Source organism: Nuphar pumila, chromosome 1 (genome assembly GCF_984573655.1).
Source record: "Nuphar pumila chromosome 1, dmNupPumi1.hap1.1, whole genome shotgun sequence".
NCBI lineage: Eukaryota > Viridiplantae > Streptophyta > Magnoliopsida > Nymphaeales > Nymphaeaceae > Nuphar > Nuphar pumila.
Window position 1 is genome coordinate 111,485,527 of NC_143249.1, and position 24,760 is coordinate 111,510,286.

Consider the following 24,760-nt stretch of genomic DNA (forward strand, 5'->3'; position numbering starts at 1 on the left):
CGCCAACCCGTATTATATGTCGATGAGAATGGGTTGTTCGGCGGTCTGACGTAACCCTGAGCTGCCTGAACTTGTTCTTGAACAAATTCAAGGTACTGAGCTGCCAAAGGGCACTCAGTAATATCGTGTGCTGGACTGGCACATAGAGTACACACCTGCTGTGTAGTGGGCGGTTTTGAGAGAAGCTGGTCCAGCTTCTGAGCAATCATGTCTACCTTGCACTGTAGTGCAGTAGATGGACCAATCTCAAGAACACCAGCTTTCTTCTGAATGTTGGGTGTGGCTCTATCCGAATGAGAGCTCGAAGCATGGTGGAGGGAATTCTCGGCCAATGTATCAAATAACCTCCATGCTTCGTCCTCGCTTTTCACCATGAATGTTCCCCCACATGAAGAGTCGACCATGTGACGATTCCTGTCAGACAATCCATCGTAGAAGCTCTGCACCAGTTGCCATCTCGGCACCTGACGATGGGGACATTTCCTGAGCAGATCCTTCATTCTCTCCCAGGTCTCATGGAAATGCTCACCATCTAGCTCCACGAAACTAGTGATGGCTCGACGATACTGGTTCGTACGACCAATGGGAAAGTATTTCTGAAGAAACTCCTGCTGTAACTGATCCCAAGACTCTATTTCTACAGAATCTAAGGACTTTAGCCAATACTTGGCTTTGTCCTTCAATGAAAAGGGGAATAGAGTCAACCTCAAAGCATCATCATCGAAATTCTGTATCTTTACCGTAGAACAGATTTCGTGGAATTCATCTAAATGCCGGTAGGGATCCTCGTGACTAAGGCCATAAAAAGATGAGAGCATCTGAATAATGCTGGCCTTAATCTCATAATGAGACGCTCCTATATCGGGTCTCCGAATGCAAGATGCCTGGACATAATCTGTGGGAATGAAGTATTCCCGCAGAGGACGTGGATGAACTGGGGGTGGAGGATCCATGTCAGCCATTGTTGTCGAACTTCGATGAGAATGTAAAATTCTCTCTGGGTTGTCAACAAGTGGATGTAATGGTGTTCCTAGACCTCGTCGCCCCTGCATACACTGGTACTAAGACCAGATGTAAGCAAACGACCTAAATCTAAATCTAAACTAACACAGGTACTACAACGTAAATAAAATAAATAACAACAACTAAGAAACAGATATACTAACTGTCTATATCAGAATTCTATAACTAATTAAACAAAGTAAACTATTCTAAAATACTGAAAAGATAAATACAGGAAATCACAAACTAAGTTTTTCTAAAACCCACCTGTCTAATCGCTCATTGCAGAATGAAAATTAAGTGAATCCTAGAAAGAACAGTACATGAATCCTATATTTACTAACTATGTTAATCCTATATTCACTTACTAATCCTACTAACTAAAAAAAAATAAAACAATTAAGTAACTAACTAAAACAAATTAATAAATCAAACTCTAAGAAATAAAGTAATTAATTCGCCGTTCCCCGGCAACGGCGCCAAAATTTGGTTGATATTTTGAAGATGATATTTTTAAAACAATAATTTTCAATAAAACTTTGGAAAATCGTCAACCAAAAGTATAAAAACCGACTTTCCACAAAGTGGTAAGTACGGGTCGAATCCTCAGGGAACATGAATTAATCAGAATATTTCTTTAAAATTTAATTTATTAATTACAAATGTCAATCTACAATTACACAACTAATCAAATTACAATTAAAAAAATTTGAAATAGCAATCCAGTTTTCAGTTGCATGCCAGGGGTATTTTGGTCTTTTCACCACTTAGACAATATTTGCGCTTGGACAATGAACCCTGGAAAAATGAATATGCTTTTCAACCTAAAAACGAAGGAAAATGCAAAGTTAGTACTTTATTCTAAGAATGAAAACTATAAATGAATCTAAGTCTAATTTTTACGAAATTAATAAAACAAGTTCTAATTATCAAAAAATAATTAAATAAAATATTAACCTAATTCTAAAATTAGCTAAACTAATTCTAATAATTCTGTATGATGCTGATGCAGCTCCTAAAATGCAGAAAATACTGAAACAGTCCTAACATGCCGAAACTAAAGAAATTACAAAAATGCCCCTATCTAGTGTAAAATAGATTTCTGACAGGTTATCGTAAAACCACTGTTTGACAAGGCAAACGAGGTCCGATTTTCTCAAAACTTATTCTGTTCTGTAACTGACAGATTAAATAATCTGACAGTTTTTACAGAATGAAAAAACGATATCTGGAACTCCAGATATAAGCGTTTCAAAACTGGGAAAAATCAGGATATCGAAAGTCCCGAAATTTAAAAACCAGAAAAAGCGGTTTTCACAAAACGCTTAAAAATCAGACCAAACCAACTCGGATCGAGCTGAAATTTGGTCTGCAGTTAGCTAACACGTTGATAAAGTGAATAGAAAAAGAATTTTCTAAAAATTCGGAATTTTTGCACATGAAATGATGACAGTGCGATGGGGCAAAAATCAGATTTTTCTTTCAATGCACTATTCACTCTATGACTCTATTTTAAACACTATAAACGTAATCTAAATGTTATGCAGACTTAAATGACCCTAAATGACAGATGATGTGCTGATATTAACTACGATGAAGCTAAATGAATTCTAAATGAAGTATGATATGCATTTTATGACTATAAACTAAATGAGCGAATGATGCAAATATAACTAAGGTACTAACACATGCAATTAACTATATGCATAAGTTATGCAATAAATATAAACTAAATGCAACTATGCTAACTAAATTATTAATACAAAAAAAAAAAAATTAACAAGCACACGTTAAATCAACAATGATAAACTTGAACTAAAAGGATTAAGTAAATAACTACACTAACTATTCTAAAGGCACTATGAATTAAATCTAAAGGGAATGAGGCCACTAAAGAACAATAAGGTGCGGATTTTAAAATAGGACTAGGGTTGACTCGACTAGGCTCGGTTTGGGTTAGGTACACGACTCCTTTAACTAGGTTAATTAGATTGACTAGGTTAGGTTAGGTGAGGTAGGCTCGGTTGACTTAAGGTGGGGTTAGGTTTGACTCGGACTAGGTTTGACTTAGCTAACTGGGTTCGGTTGACTCAACTAGGTTCAGTTTTGACTAGGTTAGGTTAGGTTTGACTCAACTAATTAGGTCAACTAAATTAACTAGGTTGAACCCTATTTAAGACATATCTAATTAGTAACCTACTAATTCACCTAAAATTAATTCAAAATTCAATGAATTTACTATAGAAGGTTGGAAAAATAAGGTAATAAATGTCAATTCTCGAATTTTGGAATAATTGGATTATCAAAAATCGCCCAATTAAATAGGGAGTTACACTCCTTAAATAGATTTAAAGCTCACTTTGGAAAAAGGAAAAGTCCAACCTAGAAAACCCACGATTTTTGCTTTCCAAGATTGAATTAAATTGCATTTATTTCTTTCTTGAAATCGTGAACACCTAAATTGGAAATTTAATTGAATTTCAAAAGCACTTTCCAAAGCCAAATAGTAACTCCTTTTTAATACACACTCAAAATTTAATTCTCCTTTAAATGCTCCACACGATTTTTGAAGAATCCACTATTTCCAAAAACTTTTCAAATCCAATTACCTTAATTGCCTTCCTTCTAAAAAATCGTCAACCCTAATTGAGCTACTTTCTAGGCTAAGGCATTTAAGACTACCTAGGGAATGAAAAGACTCAAATAGAAACACGATTTCCTAGAATTAAATGCTACACCTAATTCCAAAACTTACTTAAATGGCTCCTAAAAACGTCTAAGGCAATAAAACCTAATACACTGAATGTGAACACCCTAATAAACCTACCTAACTGCAATTAATACTTACAAAAAAAAAATGGCCTAGAGCTCAATTAGAGCTCTAATGGCTGCCGCCCCACCTTAGGGAAGAAGAAGACCTAAAACTACTAAAAAAAATGATTAACCTAAATGACAAGTAATTTGCTAAAACTAAAGTAATATCTAATCAAAAACTCCTAATTACACAAATAAAACATGAACAACACTATGCTGAAACTCATAAAATACCGAAAAACACTAAATTACCTAAACATTATTCTAATGAACAAAACATCAAAAAATTGCAAACGACTAAATCTCTTTCTAAAACTATCTAACTTCAAGAATAAAATCAATCACGAACACAAGAACACCACCTAAATTAAGTACCAAACATGCAGCCGAATGAATACATCCATCAAAAACACCAAGAAAATAAAACTCGATTTTTGTAATTTTTTCTTTCAATATAGAGAAAATGCATAAAACTTGAAAACACTAAAAAATAAGACTTAAGATGATTCTAAAATGATGAATTTGACACATTCAACTTTACGAGACTGTCAACTACTACACAAACATTAAATCACACAAATGGCACAAGAGAATCACATATATTTGCACGATTTCAAACATTCATTCACGATTTTGGCAAAAACCTCTCATGCAACACATAAAAAATCCATTTTCCCTAAAACAAAAAATAAATGATACTGAAATAAACAAAACACACACATAACAAACAGCAACACTACAGAAAAAAAAACAAAACACGAATAATTTTATAAAACCCAAGAATCGGCTAGAAATAGTCTAGCCGATTTTTGTTTTCTTTTATCAATTTACTTGAAACACACAACAAGCAATCCCAACGATTAAATTGAATCAAAATGAACAATTTTTTATTGGATTTTCTGTAGAACAGAACCACGAACACACAGGACAAACTTGAAGAATCGGCTAGATGAAGATCTAGCCGATTTTCACGATTTGGGTGAAAAATCTAAAAAAAACAAGATTCAAATGCATCAATTCATAAAATAAACCTAATCTATCGTGCTGGTCTGTGCACGGGGTCTATTCTAAGGTTGAAACAAAAAGAAAAATAAGAAACACACAGAAAATAAGAAAAGCAAATCACACACACAATTCAGTTTTAGCTAGAAGAGAAGGGAGAAGAAGACCTACCTCTCGGGTGATCCGACGATCGTGGGGATGAAGAAGAGCGGACAGTGGCTTGACCTTGACATCCCGAACGGTTCGAGGATGCTGGAACTTCACCAAGAACAGCACTTTTGCAGCTGCAACACGTTGGAGATCCACCGAGGATGGGATGTGCGCCGATTCTCGAGCGGAGGGTGTAGAAAACCGGATGGAGGTAGGGCCGGCTCACCTTGATGTGTGTTTCGCACTACGGATCAAGGTTAGTAGTCTCCACCTCTGCTACACCTACAAAAACACAGAAGATGGTGAAAATTGCAGCAAGGAATAGGAAGAAACGTAAAGAAATAACAAGGGAGATCGAGAGATGCTTGGTTTCCAAGCATAAACCGGTCTTCAATGGCCAAAAATGAGATGGAGTGGAAGGGAAGAAGGTGCTGGAGCTAGAGGCACTGTAGGGGGCGTCAAATCCAAGCCAAAGACGCCTAGGGTTCTTCTAAAAAGTCTATTTATACTTTTTTGGAATTTCAGAAACAAGGTTAAAAAAAACTATTTTGCTAGGCGCCACTTTCTGAGGGGTTTTCTGCAAAACTTTTTGAAATGGATATGGATAGGCGTGTGGGTTGGATTTTGGACTTTCTAAAGGTTGATCCAAGGTCCAAACAGCCTAATTGGGTCGGATATGGATCCGATCCACCTCGAAATCCGTGCCTGAACACTGAAATAGCCATAACTCTCTCATTTTAACTCCCATTTTTCTGAAATTCGAACCATAACCCCTTACTATCAAAATGCATCTAAACATGGGTTTAAAACCTTAAACTTGTTATAAAATGCATGAAAAACTTGTTAACATGATGTGCATTTCATGCATCATCAGAACACATCAAACTATATTCTGTTCAAGATCTCCAAGTTCAACATCAGGTGTCAGTGCTACGACAAGCAGCTCCAACTTCTAAGAAGATGGACCTAATCTTAGCGTTCGGCAAGATGAAAGTTTCTGAAGCACCTGCAAAGTCAGCCCCCAAGTCAAAGGGAATTCCTGATTTCCTCAATCAAATCATCAAACCCAGGCCAAAAAATTCAAGTCAGAAGCCTCTGACCGCTCTGTCCAACGTTTCCATTCTTGACTTGGCCAAGAATTCCCGCAAGCATCAGCAAGTACTGGATGATCTGCTCAAAAAGATTAAAGTTAAGCCCAGCACCACACCCGAAGACATGGCACAAATCGTGAATTCAGCCATGACCAATGCGCCGATCACTTTCTCGGGTGAGGATCTTACAGAGCCTCATTCATTTCATAATAATGCCTTATACATCGTCGTCCGAGTAAGAGGGATGACAGTACCCCATGTGCTAGTTGATGGAGGCAGTAGCCTCAATATATGTCCCGAGATGACAGCAAAAGCATTAGGGATCAAGGACAAAGAATACATTCTAGATCCTATCACCATCTATGGGTTTGACAATCATGGTCAAACGGCCAAGGGCAAGATATTTCTAGAGGTGTTCATCAACTACTCGGTGCACTCAGTACTTTTCCATGTGGTCAATGTACCAACCACCTATAATCTGTTGCTCGGAAGGACATTGATTCATAATGCTAATGTGGTGCCTTCAACCCTGCATCAATGCGTGAAATGGTCAAAAGGTGGAATGATTACAACAGTACAGGGAGAAGACCCAGAAGAAAGGCTCCCGCAGCCCATGATTCCTCGACCATCATTCACTGCAGATATCCCCAGCATCAGAGAGAGTGAAGAAATCAATCTCGGAGAAAATCGAGAAATACTCCAGACATCCTCAGAATTAGCTCTGCACACTGTAGCCATGACCCGATGGAGAGGTCCTCAATTCTTCAAGATTGGAGGCCGGATCAACTATAACACTATAAAGAATCATCCGTTGTTTTCGCAGTTCATGAAAGCATGAAAGGGATTTGATTTACTCCTAAAGCATGGATATGAACCCTTCAAAGGACTCGGCAAAAATGAAGATGGTCGCATCGAGCCAGTGATCCAGAAGCATCGTCCCCACAGAGCAGGACTAGGGTTCTCCGGCGGAAGCTCACCAAAGAAGACTGTTTTTGTCAAAGGGGCACATTGAAGACCATTCACTATTTTCTTTCCATTCTTTTCAATAAATGTCTCATTTTATCAATGTCTCTGATCAGTTCAAAATCAATAAAATTTTAAGTTTCTTTGTTTATCTGGGTGCCATCTGTCTCTTTTCTGCCTATCTCCTCATTTTATAATTTTAATGTCATTTTATGCATGATTCTTTTTAAATGATTGTTTGTCTTATGATGGACGATTTTCCTGAATCAAATTTCTTATCCACAATTTCAGAATAACTTCTCGGACAATCAAGAAGCTCGTTCTCAATCCAAAGGCTTTCCAAAAGTCGATAGCAATTCACCGAGTCAAAGCAAGTACAAAAGATAGCAAGATTGCAAAGCAGTCAGATGATTATGCAGAATTTGATCAATCTCTTCAGGAATTACCAGAGTTCGCCTCAGCTCAGAAGCAAGACAAACCATCTGCTCTAGTAAAAAATCCAACTGAAGATGTCAATATCGGTTTAGAGGATAATCCCAAAATTCTCCAGATCGGAACCAGTCTGAGTCCAGAAGAGAAGGAAAGGCTTACAAATTTTCTCAAGCAACATGAAGAGGTGTTCGCATGGACATATGAAGATATGCCGGGCTTAGACCCAAAATTGGTCGAACACCGCCTCGTTTTGAAGCCAGATGCTAAGCCAGTTAAGTAGAAGCTGAGAAAAATGGATCCCAGAATAGAACAACAAGTCAAAGGACTTGAAGACTTGCTCAAAGCAGGATTCATCCGAACTATTGACTACCCGGATTGGTTAGCCAATATTGTTGTGGTTCTAAAGAAAAGCGGCAAAGTGAGGATTTGCATAGACTTTAGAGACCTCAATAAAGCAACTCCGAAAGATGATTATCCGCTTCTAAGCACTGATCTTCTAGTCGACAGCACGGCAGGACATGCTATGTTCTCCTTTATGGATGGATATTCCGGCTACAATCAGATTAAGTTGGCCGCCTGCGACCAATCAAAAACTTCCTTCACTACGCCTTGGGGCACTTTCTGCTATACAGTTATGCCTTTTGGGCTCAAGAATGCTGGAGCAACGTATCAATGGGCAATGGCCGTTATCTTTCACGACCAAATACGCAAAATCATGGATGCGTACGTTGATGACATTCTCATGAAATCCAAAGAGGAAAAAGATCACCTTGAAGCTCTTGATCAAGTTTTTAAGCGACTCACTCTTTATAAGTTAAGACTTAACCCCCAAAACTGTGTTTTTGGAGTCGAATTAGGCAAATTGTTGGGTTTTCTGGTCAGCAAAAAGGGAATTGAAGTTGACCCAGCCAAAGCAAAGGCTATCATTGATATGCCGCCCCCAAAAAATCTCAAAGAATTGTGTAGCCTTCAGGGACGCATGTAATCAATCCGGCGATTTATTTCCAACTTGGCAATGAGATGCGAGCCTTTCAACCATTTACTCAGAAAAGGAGTGAAGTTCGAATGGGGACCAGAATGTCAGTAATCATTCGATTGTATCAAGAAGTATCTTCTCAATCCTCCAATCCTGAAGCCGCCAGAATTGGGAAAACCTCTTTTGTTATACATCTCAGTCAATCAAGTCGCATGCGGCGGATTCTTAGCACAGTATAAAGAAGGCAGCCTGATAGAGCACGCCATTTATTATGTGAGTAAGACTTTCATAGACTATGAAAAAAAATACTCTCAAATAGAGAAGACCTGCCTAGCTCTAGTATGGATGTGTCAGAAGCTAAGGCACTACCTGCTGGCATCTGAAGTCAAAATCTTGTCTAAACTCAATCCTCTCAAGTACATCCTAGGGCAACCTTTCCTCAGTGGATGATTCGCCAAATGGCAAGTCCTACTAATGCAGTATGACTTAGAATATATCTCGCAGCAATCAATTAAAGGTCAAGCAATTGCAGATCAATTGGCAGATTTTCCTCTGGCAGAAGAGGTGAAAGCCGAAGATGATTTCCCGAACGAACAAATTTGCAATATCCAGCAATCTCCAGTCTGGAATTTATTTTTCGACGGTTCCAAAAACATGACAGGAATAGGCATTGGAATCTTATTAATCACTCCTGAAAAGGAGATGATTCCATTTTCTCTCAAATTGGATTTTCAATGCACCCACAATATGGCTGAGTATGAAGCCCTGATTCAAGGCCTAAAGATTCTATTAGACTTCAATGTCAAGAGAGTGCATGCCTATGGCGACTCATTACTCGTTGTCAATCAAGTCCGCGCCGAATGGCAAGTGAAAGATCAAAAGCTATTTCCTTATCAGAAAATCGTTTCAGCTCTCGTCAGCAAATTCGAAGAATTTCAACTCTTCCACATCAAGAGAGATTTTAATCAAGTGGCCGACAGCCTAGCCAGTTTAGGCTCCATCATGGCATTCAAGAATGGAGAATCTTGTCACTCCTTCAAAATTGGCAGACTTGACCAACCTGCCTTCCTTCCAACAGAACAAGTAAACCAAGTTCAGCAAAAGAAGAAGCCTTGGTATTACAACATCAAGAACTTCATAGAAACCGGTGAATTTCCTCCCGAACTCTCAAAGAAAGAGCAGCGAGCAATCCAGCGTATGTCTACTCGATATTTCATTTTAGCCAATGTCCTTTATCGTCGTGGATTCAGTTCAGAGTATTCCAGATGTTTAGACGAAGACGAAGCCAAAGAAGTCGTGCGAGAAGCACACGAAGGCATTTGTGGTGGCCACGTCGGCTACCAAACCCTTGTCAAGCAGATCATCAGAGCGGGTTACTATTGGAAGACCATGCAGCAAGACTGTTACCATTTTGTGAAAAAGTGTGTTCAATGCCAGATACACGCACCTTCTATTCATAATCCAGCAACATATTTACAGTCTGTTGTTTCTCCATGCCCGTTCTCTATGTGGGCCTTCGATGTCGTAGGTCCCATCACTCCCTCTGCTTCAAATGGCCACAAATACTTCCTTGCTGCAACAGAATATTTCACCAAGTGGGTAGAAGCTATCACTCTCCGCATAGTGGAAGGCCGACACATTGTCTCTTTCATTCACAAGAGCATCCTTTGCCGTTTCGGCATCCCACATGACATCGTGTCAGATAATGGCTATCATTTTAAGAATGAAAGAATAAAGGCATTCTGCTCAAAGTTCAAAATCTATCATCATTTTTCTGTTCCCTATTATCCTCAAGGAAATGGCTAGGCAGAAGCTACCAACAAGATTTTAATTCGTATCTTGGAGCGAACTGTAAAAACAGGTCGCGACTGGCATGAGAAGATCCACGATGCACTATGGGCCTATCGGACCACCATTCGTACTCCAACGAATTCTACTCCATCAGAATTGGTCTATGGAACAGAAGTAGTATTGCCGCTACATGTTCAGAAGCCCACTTTGAAAGTCGCATCGCTTCTAGAATTACCTCTTGATCAATACCAGCAGCAACGACTAGTACATCTAGACTTGCTCGATGAGAGAAGATTAAAAGCAGTAGAGCATGCTCAATCCTATTGCCAGAGAGTAGCCAGACAATATGCGAAGTCTGTCATCGAAAGAAGATTCAAAGTCAATGATTTAGTGCTTCGATCCACAACTTATCTCAAACATCATCCTGGCGGCAAATGGTCGCCAAATTGGGAAGGTCCCTATGTAGTCAAAGAAGCATTACCCTGCAACCGAGTTCCAACTGACGTTATTTTAAAATCCAGTGCTCGAACTGACGTTATTTTAAAATCCAATTTTCAAGTTGGTCTATATTTTTCCTTTGAAAAACCGAGTTCCGACTCGGATTTTTCTCTCAAAATTATTTTTCCTTTAAAAAACCGAGTTCCAACTCGGGTTTTTCTTTCAAAATTATTTTTTCTTTGAAAAACCGAGTTCCGACTCGGGTTTTCCTTTAAATTACTTTTTCTTTTGAAGATCCGAGTTTCGACTCGGGTTTTCCTTCAAATCATTTTTTTTCCTTTGAAGATCTGAGTTCCAACTCAGGTTTTCCTTTAAATTACTTTTTCTTTTGAAGAGTCGAGTTCCGACTCGGGTTTTCCTTTAAATTATTTTCTTTGAAAAACCGAGTTCCGACTCGAGTTTTCCTTTAAATTATTTTCTTTGAAAAACCGAGTTCCAACTCGGATTTTCCTTCAAATTAATTTTCTTTTGGAAGTCTGAGTTCCGACTCGGGTTTTCCTTTAAATTATTTTCTTTGAAAAACCGAGTCGGACTCGGGTTTTCTTTTTAATTATTTTCCTTTGAAGCTCCGAGTTCCGACTTGGGTTTTCCTTCAAACTATTTTTCTTTGAAGACCGAGTTCCGACTCGGGTTTTCCTTCAAATTATATTTTCTTTGAAAAATCGAGTTCCGACTCGGGTTTTCCTTCAAATTATATTTTCTTTGAAAAACCGAGTTCCGACTCGGGTTTTCCTTCAAATTATATTTCTTCTTTGAAAAACCGAGTTCCAACTCGGGTTTTCATTTAAATTATTTTTTTCTTCGAAGATTCGAGTTCCGACTCGGGTTTTCCTTTAAATTATTTTTCTTATAAAGGTCTTAGTTCCGACTCGGATCTTTTCTCAAATTATCCTTCCTTTGTTGATCTGAGTTCCGACTCATGGTCTCATTACTTTATTCGAGCTCTGATTCGAGCTCTTCATTTTCCTTTGTGGATCTGAGTTCTGACTCGTGATCTCTTTACCTTATTCGAGCTCTGATTCGAGCTCTTCATTTTTCTTTGTTGATCCGAGTTCCGACTAGTGATCTCTTTACTTTATTCGAGCTCTGACTCGAACTCATTATTCTCCTTTGTTGATCTAGGTCATTTCGATCCTCAGGGTCTGTCAATTTCTTAAATTTGACCTTTTTGTCCACCAATTTTCAATTCAAATCTTCGGATCATTCAATCTTGACCCCTGGGTCACCCAATTTCCAATTTCAAATTCCAATTCTCAATTCCAATTACCAAATTCTCAATTCCGACCGTCAGGTCACTCAGTTTCCAATTTCGAACTTCGGGTCACTCAATTCTCAATTTCGACCTTTGAGTCACACAATTTCGACCTTTTGGTCAACCAATTCTCAATTTTGATCATTAGGTCATCCAATTTCGACCTCTGGGTCATCCAATTTCCAAAACAATCAATTTTCTAATTTCCAATTTCGACCTTTGGGTCAATCAATCTCAATATCCAATTTCAATCATTTTCTCTTGCGAGAGACCCTTTTCATAGGGAGAGTTCGAGGGAGCTCGTTCTTTTAGCATGCTATCCAATTCGTTCACTTAGCCCCTTTTCAGGGAGAGTTTGAAGGGACTCACATCTTCGTTAACCGTTTGCAAAACAATTTCTAATTTCACACAAGGAACCCTTTTCATAGGGAGAGGCTCGACGAAGACTCGCTTTTCTTGTGGCCCCCAATTTTTCATACTAGGCCATTTTTTGTCATGGAGGACCTTCTTTTTAGGGAGAGTGTGATGGACTCATTCCTTTCATGACCCAATTTTCCGACCTCACTACTATCGGCCCCCTTTCCATAAGAGAAGCCTAATATTAGAGAGCTTTGACGAAAGCTTAATTTCTCTTCGAAAGTTCATTTTGCAAACACCTCCTCTTCAGGGAAGAGAGGAGTATTTTCCATTTCCCATTCAGGTAAGGGCTAAGCTTGAGTCTCTCTTTTGAGGGAAAAAGAGAGGAGAATTTTCATCACGGATGTGTTGAGCCGGACCTCAAACACTCTACTTCACCAATGATTTCAAGAATATTTTATCAATTTGTCAATCAATTACCTGTTGATTTCAAAACTCTATTTCTATCTCGGCTTACCTTTAGCATTACTTCCAAAAGATTGAAGCTTTTGCGAAAAGAGATTCAAAATTCAAGTTCTTTTTATTGGCTAACCAAAAGGATGAAGGATAAATCCTCGACATGGCCAGCAAAAGAAGATTCAATGTTATTGCAAAGCCATAAATGATCTATATTGATCACAGTCAATGGCACATCTCTAAAGATTATTCTTGTAAAATGAGGCAGTGGAAATATCCTGAGCACTAGAAAAAGAGAGAATTCACCCAAGCTGCGATTAAATATCCGCAAAAGGGATCTCTCAATTGTCGTCAAGATGAAGGCGAATTAAGCGAGTAGACCCCCAGGGCCAAAGAAGATTTGAAACATCTCCAAGATGACAGAGTTTGTGACGGATCCTTCCAGGGAAAGTCCAAAGCACTGTCGAGATGAAGGCAAATGCGATAAACATCCCGACAATCCCTAAAAGATATTTAATTTCAGCTATCATCCCAAGATCTCCAACCCATGAGCCAATATCGTCAAAAAAGGATCGAAACATCTCCAAGTTGAAAGAGCTTGTAACATACCCTTTCAAAAAAAGAGAGAGAGGAAAAGGAAAGAGAGAAAAAGTCAGAACATCTCCAAAATGAAGGAGATTGTAGCCAAAACCCAAGAGAGCCAAAAGAGTGCAGAAAGATTATCATGAGAAAGGCTCCCAGGATATCAAACTACCAAATCTACCAGGAATCTTCTTTAAACTTGTGAAATTTTGTTATCAATATTCTTTCATCAATTGCTTTCATAATATCAAATTCTCTTTCCTGTTCATATCTAGGAAATCGATGGCTTCCTTGAAGAAGGTCAATCGCAAGCAATTTGGATTCCCAATCTTGATTCTACGAAGTGGAGCTCGTTTGGAGGTAATACTTCAGGTAGAAAAGGAGGGATAATTTTGCAACAATATGCATCCTTTTCAAATATTTTGAATCAACAACAGAATTCTCAAACATTTTGACAATATTTTCTAGCTATCCGGACATGAAGTGAGAGCGTGATGTCCATTTTTGATACATCCTGACAGCAATTTTAAATCCCTCTTAGGGACTTGATTCCTTCCCTTCTTCGAGAGCATGAGCTCTCAGATTCGCACACTTCCCTGTGTCCCCATTGTCCCACCATAGACAATCCCATTTTGGTTCGAGGTCGAACCACTGATCATTTTCTCGCAAAAGGCAATTTCAAAAGCTATTTAGTTTCAACAATGAGACGGCCAAAATCAACCCCTTTTCAAGCTTTAGGGACCCCATTTTCCTTACTTTTGCAAAACCCCTGTCGGATTTATTGTGCAAAATCCGAAGGTTCCATCATGGTCTCTTCTTTCGAGGAATTCATTCATTTCCACCCAATCAGGATAAGGGTATAAACCTGGGCCTCATTCAAAGAGGTATTTCATTTCTGCCCAATCAGGATAAGGGTACAAACCTGAGCCTCCTTTGATGAGGTATTCTGTTTTCCGCCCGATCGGGTTAAGGGTACAAACTTGAGTCTCATTTTTATGAGATATTTCATTCCCCAACCAGGTTAAGGGTCAAACCTGAGCTTCGTTCCATACGAAGCATCTTTTGTCCCATCCAGGTTAAGGGCATGTGAACACCCCAAATTTTTCAAAATCTTTTAAATATTCCCTTCTTGCCCCTAAATTCATTTTTGAGCAAATGAGTCATTTTTAAATCTAAAATTCCAGTTCATTTCTCAAATTTTACTGAAATTAAGTTTATTTTATATGTTTAAATTGATTTCAGATCTGGATCCATTGTCCAGATCCAAATTCGAGTCTCATCATCCAAATTTTAAATTAAATTTACAGGAAATACTTAAAATAGTTTTTAAATAGCTCAGACAGTCCATCCGGCATCCGTTTGGATCTATTGCGTTGTATTTCTCGATTTGAGTTCCAAGACTCGAACATTTTCTCAAAACTCGGGTCCAAACCCATTCTTCTGAAGAAATTTCCCCGAAATGGTCGGAAATTCTCAGAAAAATACTTTTGTAAATATTTCTCAGAAAAATACAAAAAAAAATTAGTGTTTAATCTTTGTTTTCCCGTAAAACTTTAAGATTTTATTTCAAAAAAATACAAAAAAAAATGGAAAATGCAAAATAAGAAAAGAAACAAAAAAATTAGTTTTTGCAAAAAACTCTTTTTGAAAAGACCACCATTTTAAATTTTTTTTTTTTAATAGGGAACCTCCTTTCGGCAAAAAAAATCTCTTTCACGAAAATTTTTTAGGGTTACGAGAGACTCTTCCTTGGCTTTTTCGCAAACCCCCCTTTCTTCCTCTTTCAGCCGCTCTCGTCCAAACCCTACCTGAAACCTCCTCCATCCATCCCTGTTATCGTCGCGAAATTTTTCCCGTCTTCCCTTCCTTGCGGAAGAGAGAGGGAAACGCTTTCACGCTTCAAACTTGACCGGATTTTGGAAATTGTTTTGAAATACTCGCCTCCGTTTTGAAAATTGCGGGAAAATCCATGGGATGGGGCTCGACTTGTCGGTACGAGGTTCGACCGTTTCTGTCGCCTTTAACAGGGGTAATCGAATCAAGGACCAAAATTATGCTTGACTTAGTGAAATTATCGAAATTGTATTCTATCCTAAATGCACAGAGAACTCAGGCATGTGCTATGAGATTTGGTAAAATGTAAGTTGGAAAAATATGATGTATGCTTAGAAGACCTTTGGAGTTGGAAAGCCTTTCCCAGAAAATCAATCTCTCAAGAAACTCAGATGAAAAAGGTTTGAAATCTCGAGAAAGTTTATAAAGATTTGGAAAATCATGAATAGTTGAAAATCCTGGGAAAATAGAAGTGATTCTTGAGAAAAAGGTGAACATTTGAAAAGGGAAACACTTCTCAGGAAAACTCGGACTTTGAGAATTTTTTTAGGAAAATGATGGAAATTTTATAAGAAAACTCATTGGAGAAGGAAATTCAAAACTTGGGAAATTGAAATCCTGGGAATTTTACCCTTGAAATACTTGGAAATCGATTTTGATTTTTGAGAAAGGTGAGAGACTTCTTTTTGAAAAGCTTGAGAAAATAACCTTTTCCATGGAAAACTGTGGGAAAACTTGACTTGAGAAAACCGATTTTGGAAAATCTTCAGAGTTCCTTGAGAAATCGATTTCTTGAGAATGAAATTTTCTTAAGAAAATCATGAGAAAACCAATGATTTCATGATGCAAATGATATGAGTGAATGAATGCACTTTGAAAGATTTTCTAAGAAATTTGTTGGAAAAATGTGTATTAAGTCAAAATAAATCCTTCACATATTCTGACTGTGGCCATGAATATGTTCAGAGTTTAATTGATTTAATGCACAGTACTTTGAAAATATTAGAAATATGATGTGCATTTTAAGATAGCCTAAGAGTGTAGGCTCAATGTGACTAGTAGAAAGATGATGGATCTGGGTCTCGTCCATATTCCGACTAGGGCCGTAAATATGGATTCCACCGAGTTCATCAACTCCCTAAGAGTTGGTGCACGTGCCATTCGTGTACATCCATAGTGCTTTTGAAATAAAATGCATGAATCATATAAATAGGATATTGCATGAATTCAAACTATATGATATGCATCCTAGTCTAAGCAGAAAATTAAATCTCTTATTCCAAAATTTACTTTATTACATCACTAAATAAATGAAATAAAAGAAATTGCAGACTTCAGCTCCTTCTTTTGAATGTCCCTGCCCAAACTTGAAATGGGGTTAGCTCAAATATGTGGGTTTTTTCAAGATTTTCCAATAATATTGTGAAATTATTGGACTTAATTGGATATAAACCCTATTTTCATGCTTCCTTGATATTTAAAATGATGTAAATGCAGAAAACTTAGTATAAAATAGTTTGAAATTCGAAATGGTGGTCAAAATGACCAAAATACCCCTAATTATAAAGTTATACCTTTAAAATCAGGGTTTTTTGAAGGAAAATTTGGTAAAATTGAGATTTCGAAATTCAAATTGAATCAAATGATGATGAAATGCAGTATGAGGCATAATGACATGCTGATAAACACATTAGGACTGTAAAATCAGAATTTGACATTTTGCAATTTATCCAAAATAACGAATTTCGCTTGTTTTTCGCTTGGATCAGGGTCCCGCGGGGCCCTATTTTGATATTATGGCCAAACCGAACCTCAAATGGATTCCAAATTACACCAAATTCGGTATGAAGCATCTACCTACTTTGATAAACAGCCTAGAATGCTAAAACTCATGAAATGATATGATTTAAATGATAAAATTTGAAGAAAATCCTAAAAAGGGTGGATTTTGCCTATGGACCCGAACCAAATGCAATGCTTAATATGATAATGCAAAATTTACACCATAAAAACTTCTGATATTTTTCATACTCCTAAAGGACCCGAAATGGAACATTTTTGGTTTTTACAGTCTCGGGATTTGAGCCATGGTGAGTTTGGTAGCAGGGATTTGGTTCAGACGAAGGTAAAATCGACCTAATCTAATATAAATTGCTAACAAAATAGACAAAAGCCATGGAAATTTCTGCTATTTAACAGAGCTACTCAAGACACCTACGTGAACAACTTTCATGTTCATGACTTTCGCATTTGATCAACAGAAACACAAATAAAAATATAACTTTTCATGCCTAAATTAACAGAACAGACAAATGTGACAAAACAGAGGACTGACAAGCAAAATCTGAAACAGGTATCACAACTGTTCTAAAAATCACAAGCTTTTAGATGCAAATATAGGACATCTTGGACATAACTTTCACTTTTTACAGTTTTAGATTTGGAGCAATACCCAAAGAGAACTCATCGACCTAAGTCGATCCAAAGTCTCAGAGGCCCAAATAAGGCTCTGACACGTGTCCCGCACTCTTAGATTTTTTTCAAACATTAAAAAACATCATAAAAATTGGAGAAAATCAGGTTAAAAACTAGACATCGTCCCGAGTTCATATCATCTTTTGTATCGAAAATCGGATCTCCCATTAGAGAGATCTAGATTTTACAAGTCGGAAAAGAGATTTTGAAATGCATCCCGGGTAATAAAATCCGACTCACCTTTTTGAACGTTTACCATAGTAAACGAATTCAAATCTCTCTGAATTTTTAACACATTTTTAGGAACACATAAGGGCGCATTCCGTGATTTTGTTGGAATTTTTAATAAAAAATAAATTCATGAAATGACGTGTGGACTGACTGACAAAAACAGAGAACTACTGGAACTGAGCAGAATTGAAATAAATGCTAAATTAATCCTAATTAATTCATGAAACATGCTAAATTAACAAAATAAAATGCAAATTAAATCTAGCTAAATGCATGAATGCTAAAAATCATCAAGGAAGCATAATCATGTATTTTTATATATGTCATTTTATAAGAATAGCTCAATCCATCCCTCGGATGAGCTCTTTCTTCAAACGACTACTGAATCAAATCATGATATGAAATCAAGAGGAAAAGAGGTGCACCTTGCTTCATTACGCAGCTTTAAAACTCTTGAAAGGGACTGCTACCAAGGGCTTTGTTCGTCCTTCGCTCCGGGCTTCGGATGATTCACCAAGATCGACCCACTGCACCTTCTCCACTGAGCCCAAGGGGGGCGTGAATTCCAAAGTTCAAAATGGTGTTTGAAGAAAATCTAGGTTGAATTTCAAAGTCCAAAAGGAGCTCCTCTAGGCTGGGCGTGGAGCCTTGTTTTTATAGAATTTTTTTGAAAAATTTGAATTTCAAATAGGCTCAATTTGAGCCCTCCATGTGGCGCCATCTCAGGGGTGCTATTTTGATTTTTTGAAAAAATAAAATGGAAAATTTTGTGGGTGAGACACCTCAGCAAAATTTGAAAATTTTCAAAATTGGGTTTGCTTGATTTTCTCTACAAGAGGCTCCCAGATTGCGCCACCTCAGAGGGTATCATCTGGGAGTTTGAAATTCGAATTTGGATTTTCTGAAGGCTTCTCGATTTCGCATCCTCTTCCTTCCTCCTTCAGATTTTCGGCAAAAACTCAGAATCTACGGAGGAGGCATCATCCTGTGGTAGTAACATTCAGGTGAGGCATTCTTCAGAATCCTTGCAGACTATGCGTCACCAGTGGAGTAAAGTGTAGATCTGCCAGCCTTTCTTCCTCATTTGGTTTGAACGGAACTCTGCATCCGAGCTACTCTTTCAACCAAAATTTTGCAATTACAGGTAAGTAATTGCCCTACATTCTCCTCCTATTCTCTATAAATACTTTGTTCTTTTCATTTTCCAGCATTTTCTGGTTCGATCTTCCTGCTATTCTGTATTTATTCCTTTTTTTTTATCTGCATCTTAGGGCACAATAGGTAGGGACCGGCCTGCATATAGCAGCACCGACCCACCTGTGTGCTAAATCAAAGGAATACAGTCATTCCAACATTCTTTTTTTTATTTTTTCTCTCTTCTTTTGTTGTGATTTCCTATATGTGCTTTGATCTCTTATGTGACTTTTCTTATTTTCGTTTTCCGGTGCCTTGTATCTATTAAGTGACTGAGTTTCCAATTTGTATTTCCCTTTTATCCAATGTCTATATTTCTACATTCCTCCTTGAGGTCTGTTTATAAATTCATCCATCGCAAATCGATTTTGTATTGCCGAAAGTGGTTATCCATTTACCACTACTATCTTGATGAGGCTATTTCTGCAGAAATCAGTGTGTCGTTTGTGAGCCTTATAACAGCATCTACTGCATGGTTAGTTCAAAAAAAGAAGAGCGGATGAAATTCTTTTATATGATCCGGTTTGATGGAGCTGAGATATTAAGATATCTAGTCGTTTGGTGGTTTGTCATGGCAAGCCATTTGAATTATTTGTATTTTACTTATTCAGCAGGATGATTATTTACCTTCACACATGTCGCAGGAGCATCCTTACTTTTGAGTCTCCAGCATATGTGCACGATTGTGTTTTGGATGACTTTCCTATACAAAATTGTGACATGTACCTCCGTGCATTGGGGTTTTGATTTGTTGTAACGCATGTATATTCTGGTTGCATTTCTAATTGCTCCTTTTAGCATGGTTTGGATTTAAGATATTTTAACTCAATGTCGAGCTGGTTGATATAAATTCTGCGCAAAATGTCCAGTTTCGTTGGGCAGGAGAATGTCAGGCCCTGCACCGATATTGCAGGCTTTTGGGAGGTTGCATAAATGAATCCCAACATTTCCTTATGTTCATACTGTGGAACCCAGCATTATTGAAACTCGCAGAACGATGCTTTCAAAACTCTGAAGATTACCTGCCATGAACATTTTGGCATGACAAAAGCAGTGGTTCATTAAGATCAGAAAGTGTTTCCTTCCAAGTCAAAAGGACATCTTTTTTTTTTGGCTCGAGTGATAATTAGGTAGGTCGAGGTTCCCAGGCTGAGGTAAGATGGCTCACATAGCCATGATAGTATGATGCTTCCAGTGTCTGTGATATATATTGTTGATATCTTTATTTTTTTTTCCTCATTAGATGTTGTGGCTTTGAAAGTATTGATACAGCCAAAACACCCGAGATTGTTGCAGCATGTTTTGTCACATATTCAGAACGATTGCTGGTTATCAACCATTTGAAGCTTGTGAGGAATCAGTAGTTGATGCTGTAGAAAATCAGCTGCAGCTCATCAATCACATCTATCATATTTTCGTAGCCATTCCATTTACTTCCTGCAACACACATTATTCACATTATATCCTTGTTTTATTTATTACACTGACACCATTTCAGCTCATGTATGTCACTTTTTGCTGTTCATCTTGTTTTCATGCCTATTGCACTTAATCACAATGCACATACACTCACTCAGCATCCTCCCCCACCACTTTATCACACCTCATTCACTGTCATATGTGCGCAAATTTCAGTGTTCACTTCACTGCATCAAATTGTGTATATGCATAGCCGATGGGTGTAACCAACTGATATTTAGCAATTTTTTTTAGGCATAGGTTCTCACGCACTTAGTCATTTCACTCTATGTCATTCCATTTCTCATAACAATGACAGCCTACCTACACACTGGGTTTGATTTATTCACTTCAGCAAATTCCCCTTTGCTTCTCCCAATTAGACATGAGGGGAGATCTAGGGAACTTCAAGATATATCTACCAGAATATTATAATTTCAAACAGGATCATGATTGAGGAAGAGAGCACAGAAAAAAATGCAAAGGAGTCATGTGGCATCCCTATCATGCCTGCAGAATAAGGCATTTAGCTGCAAACTGCAAGGTGATGGGGATGCAAGTGAAGTGCTGCCTGAACTCAAGGATGGACCAGGGAAGGTGTTAGCAGCTGAAAATTCATTAAGCAATGGGACCATTGGACCACCAAATAGTGGCTATCGTAGGCCTGTATACCAACAAGATTTCTTTGCATAGCCGAACTTTCATGATGACTGTGAAAAGATGCAACAGAACCAGTGGCATGCCTTCCGAGAGAGCTATTTTTATCCATTTAATAGGGATTATTCTTTCCCATCGGAAAGTGAAAAATAGTATGTGCCATACGGGATGCAGTTTCTAGCTTATCCACCAGATGTCCAGTTTCAAGAATTTCAGTACTTTGTAGTCATTGATTTTGAGGCAACTTGTGACAAGGAAAATAATCCTCATCCACAAGAGATTACTGAGTTTCCATCTGTTATAGTAAACAGCATGACTGAGCAGCTGGAAGGATATTTTCAGACATATGTTCAACCTGCTTATCATCAGCATCTGACAGATTTCTGCAAGGAGCTCACTGGCATCCAACAGATTCAGGTGGATCAATCTCAGGATTCCATTCCATGAAGTATTTGGTGATGTCCGCTGCAACCTCAAGGAGGCTGTCCAGCTAGCTGGGCTAGCTTGGGAAGGCTGTGCTCATTATGGCCTGGATGATGCTAGGAACACTACCAGGCTGCTTGATAATCTCATGCGGAGAGGGTTAAGGTTCTCAATAACTGACTCGCTCATGTGGCAAACACCTGCACACTCCCTGCATATCTTCAGTACACAGTATAAATGCATGTTTGTTGCATCCATACCCCATATACAGTATTGCCTGTTAGCCACCATTACCATCTTTTCGTACTATGTTCATCACTGCAGCACATTCCCATTGTATACTCACACTCTCATATATCCACACACTTACCACTGTTGCACACCGTCACACTTGCTGTTTACTTCCTGCAACATCTCTTCATTCATGACTCACCTGCCACTTCCTTGTTGGCTACCCATTGGCATCTCGACTTATCATTCAATCATTGTTATAGATGTCAATTCGCAGAAAGTTGATCCATCACCTACAATTTGTGGAAATATTTATTTCATCAAAAAGATCGGAGTGATGTCCTGTTGCAATGGTTAATCGAGTTAGTAAAAAAAAAAAAAAATCCAATCTGTCGGTTCATGGATATACTAAACCCAATGATTTGTACCTGATTCTTGACTTAAATATTTGGTATGTTACATGCATTTCCTCATAAAAAAAAAAAAATTCATTAGCTTAAACATCCATTTACTTTTAGTCTTTTAGTTTGACATATTCTATATACATTCTCACACTCAGCTTTCCAATCAGTTTGAGATGCTTGTCCATATGCAATTTTTAATGAGAATAGTATCTTGTTCTCAATTAGAATTGATACAACCATGTGCTTTTGCATTTCCAACCTAATTTCTTCCACTCTCTTTTATCTGCGCCTTGTAATAATTTTGTTTTGCAGGGAATATGTGGAAGATATCATCATTGGGAGTTGTAAATTCAAATCTTATGTAATAGCTAGATTTAAACAAAGGATTTACTTTTCCTGTCTTAGATAGAATGAATGAGCATTGTAAATATCATGAATTGCTTGTTTTCATACATTTTTTTTGCCTTTTATTTTTTTCAAAATCTCACAAATGGGACCACGAATGGCACATGCACCATTTCATAAGAGGTAATTAATCCTAAGTTGATGATTTACATTAATGGCCATAGTCAGGATGTAAACAAAACTTAGGATTTTTATCTTTTGTAAAATAACACTGGATCCACACTGGATCCTCTTCAAAAATCATCATCTTTTCAAATCTTTCCTTCTTTTATTACAGTTTAACTTAGAATAGGCTCAAAATATATACCAATGGCCATAGTCAGGGTATATTGAGAATTAATTCCATTTTAAACTCTATAAAAGCACAAAATATGTTTTATTCTTCACCTGAATTTAAATATAGATTATTATATAATACATTCAATGACCATAGTCAAGGATGTATTATATTTTCAATCTTATTTCAATTCATGCAAAGAATGAAATAGGATTTTCAAAATCCAATTTCAAAATTCTTTAAATTCATTCATCATTTAGGACAGAATTGCATCATATTTTCAAAATTCTTCTTCATAAATCCAAGTGATTCTTTCCTTCATTTCTCAGATCAAATCCTATTCATAAATTCAAATTCCACTCTATTTTCTCAAAAGGATTCAAGAATTCAATTACAAGGTCCCATTTGACTTTGAAACTTCAGAATCATCTTGCATTTCAAATTCCAAATTCTATCTCAAATTCAAAGTCCAATTTGACTTTGAAATTCCAAAATCATTTTTGTATTCAAACTTTAAATTTCCAATTTAAATTCAAAATTCAATTCAAAGGTCAATTTAAACTTTGAAATTTCTGATTCATCTTCTGGTTCCAAATTCAAACTTCAAATTCAAAGTCTAAATTGACTTTGAAATTCATTTGTATATTCAAGATTCAAATTCTAAATTTCAATTCAAAATTGGAAGTTCTTGATTCATCCTCTGAATTTATAAACTCCAAATCCATTTTAGGATCCAGGATTCAACTTTCATGTTGGATCTCAGACTTCAGATCCAATTCCACTTTAGGATCCAGAATCCAGTTTCACTTTATATCAAATTCCATTTTAGGATCCAGAATCCAATTCCATCTTGGATCTCAGACTTCAGATCCAAAATCCATTTTAGGATCCAGAACCCAATTTCATCTTGGATCTCAGACTTCAGATCCAAATCCATTTTAGGATCCAGAATCCACTTCCACTTTGGATCTCAGACTTCAGATCCAAATCCATTTTAGGATCCATAATTCAATTCTATCTTGGATCCCAGATCCAAAATCTATTTCCAAAATCGGATCCAATTCAGATTTCAGATTCAAAGATCCAGACTTTAGATTCGAATTCCATCTTGAAATCCATATTTCAAATCAAGTTCTATTTTCAATTCCAACTTTCAAAGCCAATTCCATTTCATTTCCAGATTTCAAATCTAAATCCATTTACAGATCATGTCTAGATTTCTTAAATTCATTTCTATACCATTTGGATTTCTCAGATCCATTCCAAAATTCAAATCTTAAATTCAATTCCACTTTCAATCTTATCTCTTTTCCTAAATCCAGGGTCAAAGTCCATCTTTTAAAAACCTTGAAAATTTCCTTTCCCTCCCCTTTATCTCAGCTTTAAATTATTCTCTTTCCAAAGTCAAGATTTATTCTTCCAACTCTAAAGACTTAGAACTTCTCTCATCTATCTCAAGTTCTAAGTTAGATTCAATCATTTCTTCACTCCCTTACCAAATTCATCTCAGAATATTTGGAAATTTTCAAAACATCTTTCAAAAGAGCATACATCCTTGCATTGCACAAGCATGATTCTTTGTGCATTTAGATCTCTAGGATAAATTCTTAGATAATATTTAGGCAAAGCAAAAGGCATAGATTCGATCCTTGGTTCGATTACCCCTGGTAAAGGCGCCAGGAACGGTCGAACCTCGTACCGACGAGCGAATCCCGTCTCTCCAATTTTCCCGCAAATTTTCAAAACGGAGGCGAGTTAAATTTCTAAATATTTTTTTCAAATCAAGGTCAAGTGAAACCCCGCAAA

At 37.3% G+C, this 24,760-nt stretch overlaps 1 pseudogene; it reads left to right on the top strand.

Moving 5' to 3' along the window:
• The first annotated feature begins 21,034 nt into the window (after positions 1 to 21,034).
• LOC149849091 (uncharacterized) lies at positions 21,035 to 22,226 on the top strand (annotated as a pseudogene).
• Positions 22,227 to 24,760: the final 2,534 nt, after the last annotated feature.